The sequence below is a fragment of the Tauraco erythrolophus genome, chromosome 7 (genome assembly GCF_009769465.1).
Source record: "Tauraco erythrolophus isolate bTauEry1 chromosome 7, bTauEry1.pri, whole genome shotgun sequence".
Lineage (NCBI taxonomy): Eukaryota > Metazoa > Chordata > Aves > Musophagiformes > Musophagidae > Tauraco > Tauraco erythrolophus.
In genome coordinates, this window is record NC_141471.1 from 17,425,475 (window position 1) to 17,439,324 (window position 13,850).

Here is a 13,850-nt window from a genome sequence, read left to right on the forward strand (position 1 = left end):
ACAGCTATTATGAACTCCTGCAACTATTTATATGGTTCAAATGTACGGACACTGCCTAACAAAAAATCCTTGAGGCAGAGTTTTAGGAAATTGGTCAGAAGTCTTAGAAACTGAGTCATTAGGGATGGGTCGAACTCTGCTTTTTATTTCTAGCTGCCTGCTGTGTGTTTATCAGACACGGATTGAACTGAGAAAGGGTCTTGGAGTTCAAACGCCTCCCCTGCTGCAGCGAGGTGGAGCGTGGCACAGGATGCAGTTTATCACAGATAACAGCTATGTGTATCAGGGGTCTCTGCTTCCCTATCCCATGCTGTTTGCTCGGCTCCCTGCCTCTCCTGCGCACTCTGTGTGGAGGGAGGCTGGGGTACGATGTGCTTTTCAGACCCATTAACAGCTCTTCAGCCAGCTCAAGTCTGTGTCACAGGGCATATCCTGCTGATTCAGCAGTAGAGGGCAGTTCCTGTCTCAGGGGGAAAGAGAATAAAAGAGATAAATCTCCTTTGCCTTAGGAGGCGTGAGTTACACCTTTCAACTCTGGTGAAATTTGGACCTATATTACAAAATTCTACTGTTTCACTCACATAGTTAAAGCAGTATAATTTCTCAGCAGTCAACAAAACTGTGCAGATATAAATGTAGACACCAACATCTACCAACTGCTGAATGACAACTGCAGCTGGAATAGACATCCTGCTCCATAGAGCTGTGCGCACACCAGGCTTCGGTGGTCATGGCATGAAAGCTTGGGAGTGGGAGAAACCTGGAGGTTTAAGCGGATTGAAAAAATGAAAAATTACTTTAGTGGGGAAAAAACAGGGTTTTCAAAGAACATTGCAGAAGGTTTGAAATGTATCCACAATTTTTTTATTATTCCCACTTCCTCCAAATCCTTTTTTAATCTATAATCAAAAACATTATCCAGGGGTTATTAAAACACCAACACCATAGCAAGCAATCATTTGACAATAAAAATGCAAAGTACACAGCAATAAAAGGCACAATGTTCTCCATTAACATCCCCTTACTACAAGAGTTGACAACATTCATGAAGTTTGATGAATAAAAACTTCTCCAGGGGAATAAAAGATGATTTTTACACAAGGAATGTTTCTGTTGAAATCTTCTGGCCCAGGAGCCCAAGTGGCCTCTGTTTGACTGTCCTGACTCACCTCCCCGCAGTGACTGTGATCCTTGGGGGCAGGGGAAAGGGTCCTGTATTTTTGGCATGGTGCTGATATCTTTCAGGAGACCTTTGGCTGAAGTGACCGAAACGTATGATGAGATCTGCTGGCAAGAAGGGTGTTGCAGGAACATGGAGGTGTGTCTGCACTGAGAGGGTGAAGGAGCTGAAAAGTAATGCAGAAGGAAAAAAGGTTTGTGGGTGCTTTTCAGCCTCGGGCACTCAAGAGGCGACTGAGAAGGGAAGGAAATAAGAAAAGCAGCGTATCACAAAGTGAAGAGAGCGGTGACGTTTTACAGCAGCCGAAGATCTCCTCCACAGTGTTTGTACTCCTTTCATGTGGTGTTACCAGAGCTCTTTCTGAGGGCTTATTATCGTGTTCTCCCAGACAGAAAGCAGACAGCTATCCTGTGACCCACATCCTGAGTTTTACAGCCCTCCTTGTCCTGTGCCATCTGGCGTATTTATAGTGTGACCCACCACTGGGAGAGCAGAGGACTTCCTTTATACTCTAAACACCATGCTACAATAATAATGAGAAATTGGGACAAAAGACAAACCTTTCTGCCCACAAAATGTCATAACCCTGCCGTTTCAAATGACGCGAGCTGGCGAGGTCACCACGCTGTTTGCTCAGCAGGGTCCAGGTTACCGGCTGTTGTTGCTACTATAGTGAAACTGAGGCTAAAGGCTGTACCTGGGACAGTCCACAGAAAGTGAGTCTACATACTCTGCAGGCTAAATGGAGTAGGGAAGGAGTAAGAGGAGAAGCTGAAGCTCCTCGATTAGGGCAACATCTATCTACCCAGCCCTTCCAAGGGACTGGCTGTTAGATCAATGGCAAAGCACGATACAGCTAGCCCTTGAAGTGCGCTGCTGCAGAGCAGTAGCATATCCCCTCAGAGAGATTTAGGGACTTTTTTCCTATTGTTTTGGCAAACATTTGCCATGATCTCAAGTACCATTACAAGAAATGTTCTTGTTCCAAGGGGTAAAAGGAAAGAGTTGGCTTCCTTCCTTTCTGTATCACCCCTCTGAGGTATGACACCTCTTTGGGCTGGTGTTAGCATCTCACTGCATAATCGGTGCAAAGAGATTCCCAGGGTGCTGTTTCTTTCCCCCAAGAAAGGGAAGATTCAAAGCAAAACAGAGAGAAAGAGATGATACAGCTTTTAGTGGACCTGGGCATGCATACCATTGTTACCCAGAAAAGGTCAAACATGCCCTAGGACTGTAAAAGGTCAGTGGGAGAGATAAAGAAGATGAGGTGTGTGTAAAGTAAGATAAGAGCTAAGGGTCTTAAATGATTAGCCAAGGGTCAGGCATGTGTGGGCTAGTATGGCAAAGGGTGAGTGAGCTTGTGACTCTCCAGCTCGTTCTGGAGAGGGGATGCAGGGAATCATAGAATCATAGAACGATTTGGGTTGGAAGCAACCTTAAAGATCATCTAGTTCCAACCGCCCTGCCATGGGCAGGGACTCCTTCCACTAGATCAGGTTGCTCAAAGCCTCATCCAGCCTGGCGTTGAACACTTCCTGGGACGGGGCAGCTACAAATTCTCTAGGCAACCTCTTCCAGTGCCTCATCACCCTCATTGTAAAAAATTTCTTTCTTATATCTAATCTAAATTTCCCCTCTTTCAGTCTAAATCCATTGCCCCTTGTCCTATCACTACACACCCTTGGAAAAAGTCCCTCTCCAGCTTTCTTGTAGGCCCCCTTCAGGTACTGAAAAAGTGCTAGAATTTCTCCCTGGAGCCTTCTCTTCTCCAGGCTGAACAACCCCTAGTTATCCTGCAGGAAGTCCTGCAGCTGGGAGGGTTTCTGGCTGACTTAGCAAGAAACCTTCTGAGTGACGACTAAGCAGCGTCTGCTCACCCTTTGCCACCCCTACATTTTCCCACTGACTTGCTTTGCAGGCCAGGGTGGGCCTGAGAGCCTACAGATTTGTCTAGAGGGAGCATAGACTATGTTGGCCAGCCCCCATCCTTGTCTGGTGGCAGACAGCAGAACATCTGCCCACCTGAAGCATGTCATGGGACTGCTGACCAGGTAACATCCAAGAGCAAAAGCTAGAGATGGCTCCCTGCTGGTGTGGGCCAGCATCAGGCTTGATGCAGCTGCCCTCCTCTTTGCAGAGAGGGTGGGTGCGAGTGGGTGGGACCAAGCATAGGAAGGTCTCTGCCCTCATGCCTTCACCTTTCCTGTTGGGCTGTGTGTGTAGGTTCCCCAACACATGGCCAGCCCCTCGCTTTGAAGCATCAAGTCTCGGGGTAACAGGACAGTTTGGTCCCTAGGCACTCTGGGGACTTCTTCCTGTTGTAGCTGATAGAAAATGGGCCAGTTCTGTTATGTGTATGGCTACTTCTGGAAAAAGTAACGAACAACATGTGTGCATTGATGCAGGCACCAAAACTAGGGTGAAGAGTAGAAAGAAAAAAAACCCACTCATCAGCAACTGGAAAGAAATGAATGCCTGCCTTCTACTAGCAGAAAAAAGTAGGAAGATTGGTCTCTAGACTCAAGTTGGGTGGAAGATGGGATTAAGCTGGACTAGAGATTTTTATACTTCAAGCAGGTGGGGAAGGAGAGGGTATAGTGAAATCAGATTGGCTGGATGATGGAAAGAAAGGAGAGCAAAACTGCCACAATGATTTCCATCTTTGGCCTCCTCAGATCTGTTGGGTCTTTCATTCCACAGGTTTGCTGGTGACGGGTAAGGAGTACCAGGATGAATCCATTGCTTCTACACAGCGATACACGTGAGCATGACGGTAAGGTCTAACCTACTTGTGAACTAGTGACAAAAGACAGAGCTGCACATCTAGCCATAAGCAGCCAACACTTTTGCCTGAAAAAAAGGGGGTTTTTATATTAACTTGATAACTTAGCTTTCTTAAAGTCCTATCAGCACCGATAGAGAGCATGCCATTCTTTACTGCAACGTAGCCAAAATAAACTATTCCAGTGCCATATCAACTTGTGCAAAGGGAGTGGAAAATACTCCCATGGAGTAGAAAATGCTCTGACACCGTAGGTTTACCCAGTGCAGATGGGTGGTTGCCAGGCAATAAAGGAGGAATCGACTCTCGCACAGAGGCAGAACATACCCTAAAGGTAGCAAACAAACAGAACACAACTTGGAAATGAGTGACCTACAGGCTGTGCTGATCTGAGAAAGTGCAGATGTGGAAAGTAATTCTTTCAAGTAAACATAATTTCTGTACCTGATGGTGTGACAGGCCAGTCACAACATCAGGTTTTGAAGTAGCAGTCCCCCAGAGAGCATTGCAGCCTTTTAACGCTTCACCAGTACATTTATCTTTCTCGAAGGCAAAGCAAACTTCAGAGCACATGCTTCATTTTGCCCCATGATAACAACAACAACAACATCACAGAGGAGTGTATCCATGCAAAATTTTTGTTCGGAGAATGTCTCCTCTTGAATAACAACACTCCTCTAGTTTACACGTAAGCCCAGAAACACAGAATTTGTGTTGTGCAGAAAAAAGTACAAAGACAATTCCTAAAACACATTCATCTTCTGGTATCATATAAATAGTATTGTAATTGTTTACTCTTATTTCGTATCTTTTTATCCCTCTAAATCTGCCTTTGGGCTAGTTAGAGCAGAAAACCATAGCAATGACATAGTATGAGTTTTGGAGACAGGGCACAGTATCTTGAAAGTCAATGTGGAGAATTATCTGCTTTGTACAAGGAAAAAGACATAGGGATACTGATATACTGTCTAGCATGCATATCTCCTTGTTTTCCTTCCAGGTTAGGAATGGCTTTTGGAATGGTTCTGATTATTGTCTCTGCTGGTCCAGAGCTCCAAAGAAGGCTGAGACTGCTGCTGTTGAGGGTGGAAAGTTCCTCCTTCACTTTACAATCTGTATGTTATTGTGGTTTCTCTTGGCTGGGAAATTCCATTTTTATTTCTAATCTCAGCCATGTGTCGGTCAATTCTGATTTAAGTTCCCTTCACCCTCTCCCTGCTGTGCAGCTCTTCAAGCCATATTGCAAACATATTTTTCAGCATGGGTGGGAGGTAGCATTGTGGTTTTGGGCTTTGCTATTGATATCAAGATTTCCCTTTTTCTTTGTTTGAAACATTTTTTTGTTTAAAAATAGAGTTGATCGTAAACAGCTTTCATTTAGTCCCAGGGGAGGTGCAGCAAACATTTTCATGCAAGTTTGAATAAGAATTAAATCACAATTTCCCAATTTTTCTAATGAATTCAATGATATAGTCGTCATCTCATGAAATCTTCAGCTTGATCCTTTACTAGGATTATGCAGAAGAAAAGAAGTTCAAACTTTGTAGACTCCACTTATAATCAAATCTTACACCAATAAATTAGAACTGCAGCATCATGGCTTATTTATTGCCAGTGGAGGGAAATTAGGGGGTCGTTTGATCCTCAAGCAAGAAAATATCAATGTCCTCCAGATGGACATCTTTACAGAAAACATTCAAAAGGCTGATGAGCTGTCAGTCCTTTCCATTCCTTTTAACAGTGTTTTGTCTCTCTTCTTTGAGCTGATGGCTCCTGCCAAGTAAAAATTCAATTCTCATATATGCTTGCCTCTATCAGATCTTAAACCTGGACAGAAGTGCCCACTTTGCAAGAACTTCTGCCATTTAAAATGCAAGAACATTGCACTTCTACTTTGGTCCCAATCACTCCACTAATTTTTCCTTTGAAAAGGGGCAGTGAAGAAAGTATCAACATTTTAACCCAAAGAGAAGGTCGAGTACTATAAAACTAATATTCAGCTGGCTGTCCATGTGGCAAAGGCAGCAGAATGTTGATGCTAGATATTAATATTGATTTATGGTATTAACAAACAAATACTTTACTAGAATCCAATATTTATATGCAAATAAGCTGATGGGACAGGTTATTTTTGAAGGGTGACAGATTAATTCTGTTCTTGACCACTCTGAGCACATGCTGTCCTTCATGTTTTTCAAGTGTTTTTGGATGTTTCAGTATACGGACTATTTGCTCCCAACATCAGGAGGTGAGTCAAGGATACTCGATGGTTTTAACAAAGGACAGTTTGCGGTAAAGACTAACCTGCCATAAAACCTGTGGTATGAAAGACAACCGTCCTTATGCCTAAGGAAGGTTTCCTGTGTCAGTAGCTGACGGGGGAGGCAGATGGCCGGACGTTCCAGTCAGCAGTGGTGGTGGGATCAAAGGGACTTCCCTCCTCTGCCTCCCCCACCACCCCGTTTAGCTGCGGCGGCAGTGGGTTTGGAGCACGTACTCAGGAGCTCTTCTCGGACCGCACTTCTGGCCACTTCAAAACGCCGCAACACGGAGGCGGGAGTGGGATCTGAGAACAGCCATTCTTCGTGGGAACAAACTTCCAGTTCGTGCTCAGGGGAACCGCACGAGGGAGCGCTTTCACCTCCCAAGCATGGCAGCTGCCGGGCAGCCGCGCCGGGCATCCCCTCCCGCCGCCCCGGGCACCCCTTCCGCCGCGCCGGGCAACCCTCCCGCCACCCTGGGTACCCCCTCCCGCCGCCCCGGGCAGCCCTCCCGCCGGCCCGGGCACCCCCTCCCGCCGGCCCGGCACCCCTTCCGCCGCGCCGGGCACCCCTCCCGCCGCCCCAGGTACCCCCTCCCGCCGCCCCGGGTACCCCCTCCCGCCGGCCCGGGCACCCCTCCCGCCGCACCCGTCGGCTGCAGCGCCCGAGGGACTCGCCTTTCCTTGTCCGCAGCGGCCAGTAAAGCCGAGCTCGGAGGGTTCAGTAGCCCCGAAGCTCACGGTGGCTTTTCTCTCTCAGACGGAAGAGAGCCTGAAACTTTGGGTTCGTGGTGTATCTTCCCGGCACCTCAGCGCTGCCACCGAGTGCTGTTCCTGTCACTCACCCCTCAGGCTGATTATCCATTCTGGATTTTGGCAGGGTACATGCAAGGAGATGGCAGGTCCTATTTAGCTATCCATCTCCTGAGAGGTCTCCCCATTAAACATTTTTTTTTAAATGTATAAACCAGGCACGAGTTTTTTGCATGAATTTCTGGGAATGCTCGTAAAGCCAGTATCTTCCCAACCAAGCCCTTTGATAACCTGTCATCCAACCCAGCTAGAATGAAACCACGAGTATTCTTAGAGGAATTCACCATTTTTAAAGCAGTACTGATTCTAGTCTTTCATCTGCTGGTCAGTCACACACTACTCCAAACCAAAGCTTACTAACTTTCTAAGGTTTAATTTCTCATTCTCCTATGAAGACAGGCTGAGAGAGTTGAGGCTGTTCATCCCGGAGAAGAGAAGGCTCTGGGGAGATCTTCTAGCAGCCTTCCGGTACCTAAAGGGGGCCTACAGGAAAGCTGGAGAGGGACTTTTTCCAAGGTCGTGTAGTGACAGGACAAGGGGCAATGGCTTCAAACTGAAAGAGGGGAGATTTCAATTAGATCTAAGGATGAAATTCTTCACTGTGAGGGTGATGAGGCACTGGAACAGGTTGCCCAGAGAAGTTGTGGCTGCCCAGTCCCTGGAAGTGTTCAAGGCCAGGCTGGATGAGGCTTTGAGCAACCTGATCTAAGGAAAGGTGCCCCTGCGCACGGCAGGGGGGTTGGAACTAGATGATCTTTAAGGTCCCTTCCAACCCAAACCATTCTATGGTTCTATGATTCTTGGCCAATAAAACCTTCCCTGCAATATTGCTGCTTCCTCTTTCTTTTTTTTTTTTTTTCTTTTTTTAACAGCTTGGCTGTTTATGTGCATTGGAAAAGTAATTACTTGACATGACTGATGAAACAGACATGTTGCAGAATTAATTAACCCCCTCCCCATCAGAAGAAAATAAAATGCACAGAAAACTCTTGTTCCACAGAGACATGAACTGGAGGTAACAGGACTGGTTATATGGGACAATATCCTTGATTTCTGGAGAACTGTAAAATTTAAAACTTTCAAGTTATTGCTAAGCATCTTGGCTTTACTAGTAAGTGGGATGATGAGAGCTGAAGCAGTTCTTCTTAAAACTGTTTTTTTTAATAGGCAGAACTGGGGAGAGGTCGGGGGTGAAACATGTTTTGTAGCTATTTACTAGCCCTCAGATGTCTAGATGGTGATGAAGAAAGGTGGATATAGTAAGAGTGGTGGGAACAGTTGTGAACAAGTATTGCTACACAGCATGCACAAGAGTTAATAAAATAAATTATACACCACATTTTCTTTTCAAACAAGCTTTAAATAGTCCATATGTAACAGAATCATGTGTTACAGACAAGAAATTCTTGCTGCCAAAACACAGGATGAGTGTTTTTCCCCATCGTTCTTTCCATATTACAGACTTTGGAAAAAATATTTCAAGAAATTAGAAGATTTTAAAAAATAAAATTATGCTAAAAACCAGAAAAGGCCAGCAGAATAGACCGGTGAAGTACATGAACAATTCCTCAGAAAAACGTTAGTACTTACAAAAACCACACAGGAGTGGACATAAAAGCTTTAAAGACACAGACGCTATGCAGGCTAATTCAGTATCAAAGAGCAGAATGCATAGGCTTTATTATAAACTCTGTAATTCATGCATTTGTGTGTGCAGATAACATATACTTAAAGCCATGTATTTAAATGCCATCAAGAAGACACCTGAACTCCTCCCAGCAACATCAGTTGACTTCAGGGAGGAATTAAACCCAGTTTTGTTTATTTTTATACACTGGCCTAACCCAAACCCATAATCTTTAGAAAGGAACAAAGTAAAAGAAAGAAACCAGGTATTTTATCTGAGCCTCTCAGAGATACTGGGACAAAGATTCAATCCCACTTTTTGGTAATCACCGTCACTGGAATGTAATGGCAGCAACACCAGCCTGGACGGTTCTCAGCTGTGTTTCAGAAAGCGGCTCCAAGAAGAACAATCCAAGGGTTGAGCAGGGAAAAGTAGAAATTAACCCTGTAGTACATACATACATACATACATACATGGCTCTTTTCAGAACAAAATAAGGTAGCACTGCTGAGTATGTGGCAATATGCAGTGTGCATTAAGATACACACAGGAAATCTGCTTGGGGCACCTTCACTCAGAGGGATAAGTCTTCTTAAAATATAATAATAATAATAATAATACTTCTTTATACTTGCCACTTGTTAGCAATTGTTTACATCGTAGAAAAATAGATAGTATTCTGTAAAAAGAAATATAGTTACTTTGTTAAAATGGGCTATTTTAAACCAGCTAATATTCTTTCATATAAAGAACTTCTAAACAGCAAAACAAAAATAGGTAATACTGAGTGCAAAACAGCCAGTGGTATACTTTGCATTGGTTTGAAACACTAGTTGCCAGCTACTATAATTACACGTTCTGTACACTGTACTACAAAAGTCTTCCATCTTTTAGAAGCTTTGGGGTTTTTGCTTTTCTTCTCTCTAGGTGGCAAGTAAGTATTTAATCCGAGCAAATTCAAACTCTGGAAGTCAAAAATAATTTCACAATCAGTCTTCGCTACCATTCTCTCGCATTCCTGCCCCCATGTAGTGCAGCAGCACTTTCTACTTATGGCCAAAAATCCCTTGAGTTAAACAAAGTTTAGACTGTAGATACTTAGAAGTTTAGCTTATAAATTCACATTCTTTTAAAAATCATTTTACTAATCTCCCACATTTACATTTACACCAAAGAGAAAGCTCAAAAGCCTCACTTCATGCATTTCATCATCCCCACTGAAGACTGAAACAGAGTTCAGCTAAAAACTCTTCACCAACAGTAGGTATTAAGTCTTAACGCTACAAAGCCCGATGGTTTCAATGTAGAAATCAGATTTTTCTGTGGTCTCCGCAATAGTTTCGGATACAAATAGCTAACTCCTAGTGGCAGTGGTAAAGGCATTATCAGTATGCCATGAACACCACAAATGGAGGCAATTTCCAAGCATAAAAAAAAAAAAAAAAACACCAAAAAGCACCCAGAAAAAAAATCAGTGAAACATTCTTAATAGAGCAGAAATCTCTCTATTCTCTTCTTCATTCACCTCACACCTTTTCAACTTTGGTGGGGTCATATGTATCTGAAAAAAAACAAGAAAACACTATTAATAATGTATTGTGAAATCTATTCAACATCACTAGCTGCAGAAATGAGACATCTTTTCCCTAGTTGTTATTAAAAAAAGAAGCTAATACTGGACTTACAGCTTTAAAGATGCACACTACATTCCTGATCTAAATTCTGTATTTACACCACTGTAATTTGGGAACAACTTGGATCAAATGCATGGAGATAGAATGTGGGAAGCCTTGGGTAGGTAGGAACAAGCACACTGAATGCTAAGTGATCACTTCCAGTTTTCAGATGCTTTGACAGGGAAAGAAAGACATAAGATTTGCCTCCCCCTTATATATTGAACAGTAAGGACAAGTAAACGCTTTAAACATCCTAGCAGGGTGTTTAAGGCTGGCTGAAGAAATGATGATTCCATCCAGTCATCAGGGTCTTTTCATTTGATTGCAAATCCTTGGTTTCACATTCATTCAAAAGAATACAGGAAAGCACGGCTGTGTTGCATCACCATGGCCAGACTGTCTCGCTTCAGCCTGCAAAACTGCAGCTCACTTTTTGAACATTATTCATAACAGCACTGCATTGGCTTACTAACATTGTTCTTCATTTTCAGCCTGCCTCTTGTCAGTTCACAGGACAGACCACACTCCTCCTTTCCCTGAATCCCCAAGGGCACTCTTCTATCAGATCTTTTTATTGGATTTATCCCAACATTGGCCATGAAGTAAGCAGATACGAGCCTTTTCCTTCACCTTTGTGACTCTGGGGTAGGATTGCAATGAAAGGGCTTTGCCTCGTGAGATCTGCCTGCCCTGTGCCATCATGCACACGTCTGACTTACCCTAGGCTCCTTGGGATGCACCGTCATGGCGTGGCGGAACCAGGACTACCTACGGAGGAGTCTACAGGCACACAGGGGCCTGGACGAACCGACACTGCAGCCTGGGCTACCACGTGCTACTTGCTGCTCTTATGCAACCCGGGTATCTATGCTAACCTCAAACGTCCCTCACGTAGGCTGTACTCCCACAGCACTCGCATTTAAACAGTTGAGCATGAACACAGTTGCACACATAAATATCACACTTTGGAGTAAAACGTTCGCCCCCAGGACTTTCATATTGATGTGAGTGAATGTCTTCATTCAAACAAGCAAAAAGATCCTCAGAGGGAAACTTTTACTCCTGTGCGTCCATCTGCAGCATCCAGACTCGCATCAAGGAGGGACTAGCTAAGAAAGAACTTCTGGATCTGGCCCCAGTGGGTGGATTCCTGGTGCAGGATCCTTTACCGCTTCTCTTGCCTACTCTCCTCAAATTGCTAGGTCAGCCAAGAAAGAAGTCTGTGCCAGCAATACCTATGTTTTCAGAACCATTTATCACTATTAAGCCTCTTCTGATATTTCCAAACTTCAAGAACAGACACCACAGGAATGCAAAAAGGTCAAGAGGAAAAAGGTTTTTAAGGGCTAGTGCATTCCAGGATAACGCCGCATCTTTCTAAGCTTACTGCACTGATGGTGTGGGAAGATGCCTCTAAAGCATTAACATTTTTCAATTGTAAATATTTTGCCATCTAAACTGCTAGAACGTACAAAAATTCTGAAGTGCTCTGTGTGAGGCTGACCTAAAAATAAAAATGGATTCACATTTCAGAAACCTGATTTTCCTAAGGCCAGACATAGTCACACTAACAGAACTCCCCACAAACAAAACTGTAGGTGCTCACAGTTTTGGGGAGAGGGGTGGGGAGAAAATCAGGCCACAAGACATGGAGCCTCTGCGTGGCTCAGTTGATTCCTCAAAAGTTTACCCACACCTTCAGCACCTAAACCCAGAACATAAAAAGGCCAGACTGCCAGGCTATGTCACACTCCTGGCAGGACAAACACGGGAGTTGTAGCACTGATACAGAAATGTTCATTCAACATTTGGTTAAGCTCATTCGAAATGCGCTCTACAGAAACTAAGCCTGGTCAGCAGCCTCGTGGAAGCAGCCTTCAAACAGCAAAGGAGAAAAGCCATCCAGTGCGTTTGGGAACATTTGGAGATGATGTTCTCCTGGCAGTATTTGCATAGTAAGATGAGCTTCTTGCACTGAGTTTCAGCAGAGCTCTTTTACTCTGAAATGACTGTCCGTATGCCAAGCTGCACTGTAGGTGTGAAAGCTGGGTTCTGCAAGGGGCTCCAAACAGAATAGCCTTTAGCAATATTTACTCTTTAAAAACAACAAATACAATGGTTTTCCAGGATTAATTCTCACTTTGACTTTCAACAGTACCAGTGAACTAGTCTGGAAGTTGGAGTGAGAGTTAACAGAGGAAAACACAACATCAGGCCTTTCTACAAACATGAATCTTCAGTCTTGCCCTGTTAAGGTAAGGTGAAGATCTGTGGCCATCAACAAATCAGGGTCTCTTTGGATGGAAAGAAGCCAGTGGAGGAGACGCCTGCCCGCCCCATGTAAGCGCGTGTTACCCTGCGGTACTGGATGTGTGCGGCAGGAAGGGACATCCCCGCTATCCCGACGTGGGGAGGGCTGTTACGTCTGCGAGGGAACTGCTGCACTGGGAACACACTGCAGAATACAAGCCTGGCATTGTCAGCAAGAGGGATAAATCTAGACCTAATTTACTGCAGAATAACTCTCCAATAAAACACACACAATCTGTTTTGATACATCCCTAAAGTCACCACAACAGTTATTTTCTTCACTCCAGCAGAAACCCCAAGGGAGGAAAGCGTCTGAAATGCATGTGGGGCGTACTAGACCTGGTGGGTACGAGAGAGCCGAATTAGCCTGTTTGGAAAATCTGGTCTAGAGAAATACAGTTCAGAGCAGAAAGAGACATAAAACTGTGGGATACAGAAAAAGACATGAAGGGAAAGGCTGCAAGACTGCAGCAGTCAGTACTTAGAACTCATACAAATATTTCTCTTCAGATGGAAATACATAAATCGACTTTAAAGTATGCTCCATCTGATTTCAGTCCCTCTGTACTGGAAAAGTGTGAACAGGATTGTATCGATGAGGTTTAATGAATAACCTGTGCAGATTTCAAGGTAGAGTGTCAGCTGTTATAGACAGGATGGAAAAATGGAGGATATTAATATTAATTTAACAACTTTCACACCATACATTTGCTCATTCCAATTAATTTAATGGACGAGACAGGTGGCCTGGGAGATTCATCTCTTTACACAGATCTATGGCAACTACAGATTTTCAGTTGTTCAACACAATGCCATATGAAAACTGTTTCAGAGAGAGAACAGCTCATGTTACTTTGGGGATACATATGGACTACACAAGTTCATACGCTTTTGAGAGATGAGGAATACCAAAAAACAAACAAAAAAAGGTGTTCACTGAAAAAGTAAACTTTCCGTTTGACCTGGGAATAACAGTTATTCTCAATATCTGATCTGGAAAATATTCATGAGAGAGAGAGAGAATTTTCCAGGCTCCTCGGTGCAGCCATTTCCCAGAGGCTTCACAAGAGAACATCGCATTTTTATTTTTAGTTTCTTCTGAAGTATGATATAGTATGTGTCTACTTAAGTATTAGAGAAGGAAAAAATGGGCGTTCAAGGAGAGGCTATGATTAAATCACCATGTGTTCCCAAACACTGGC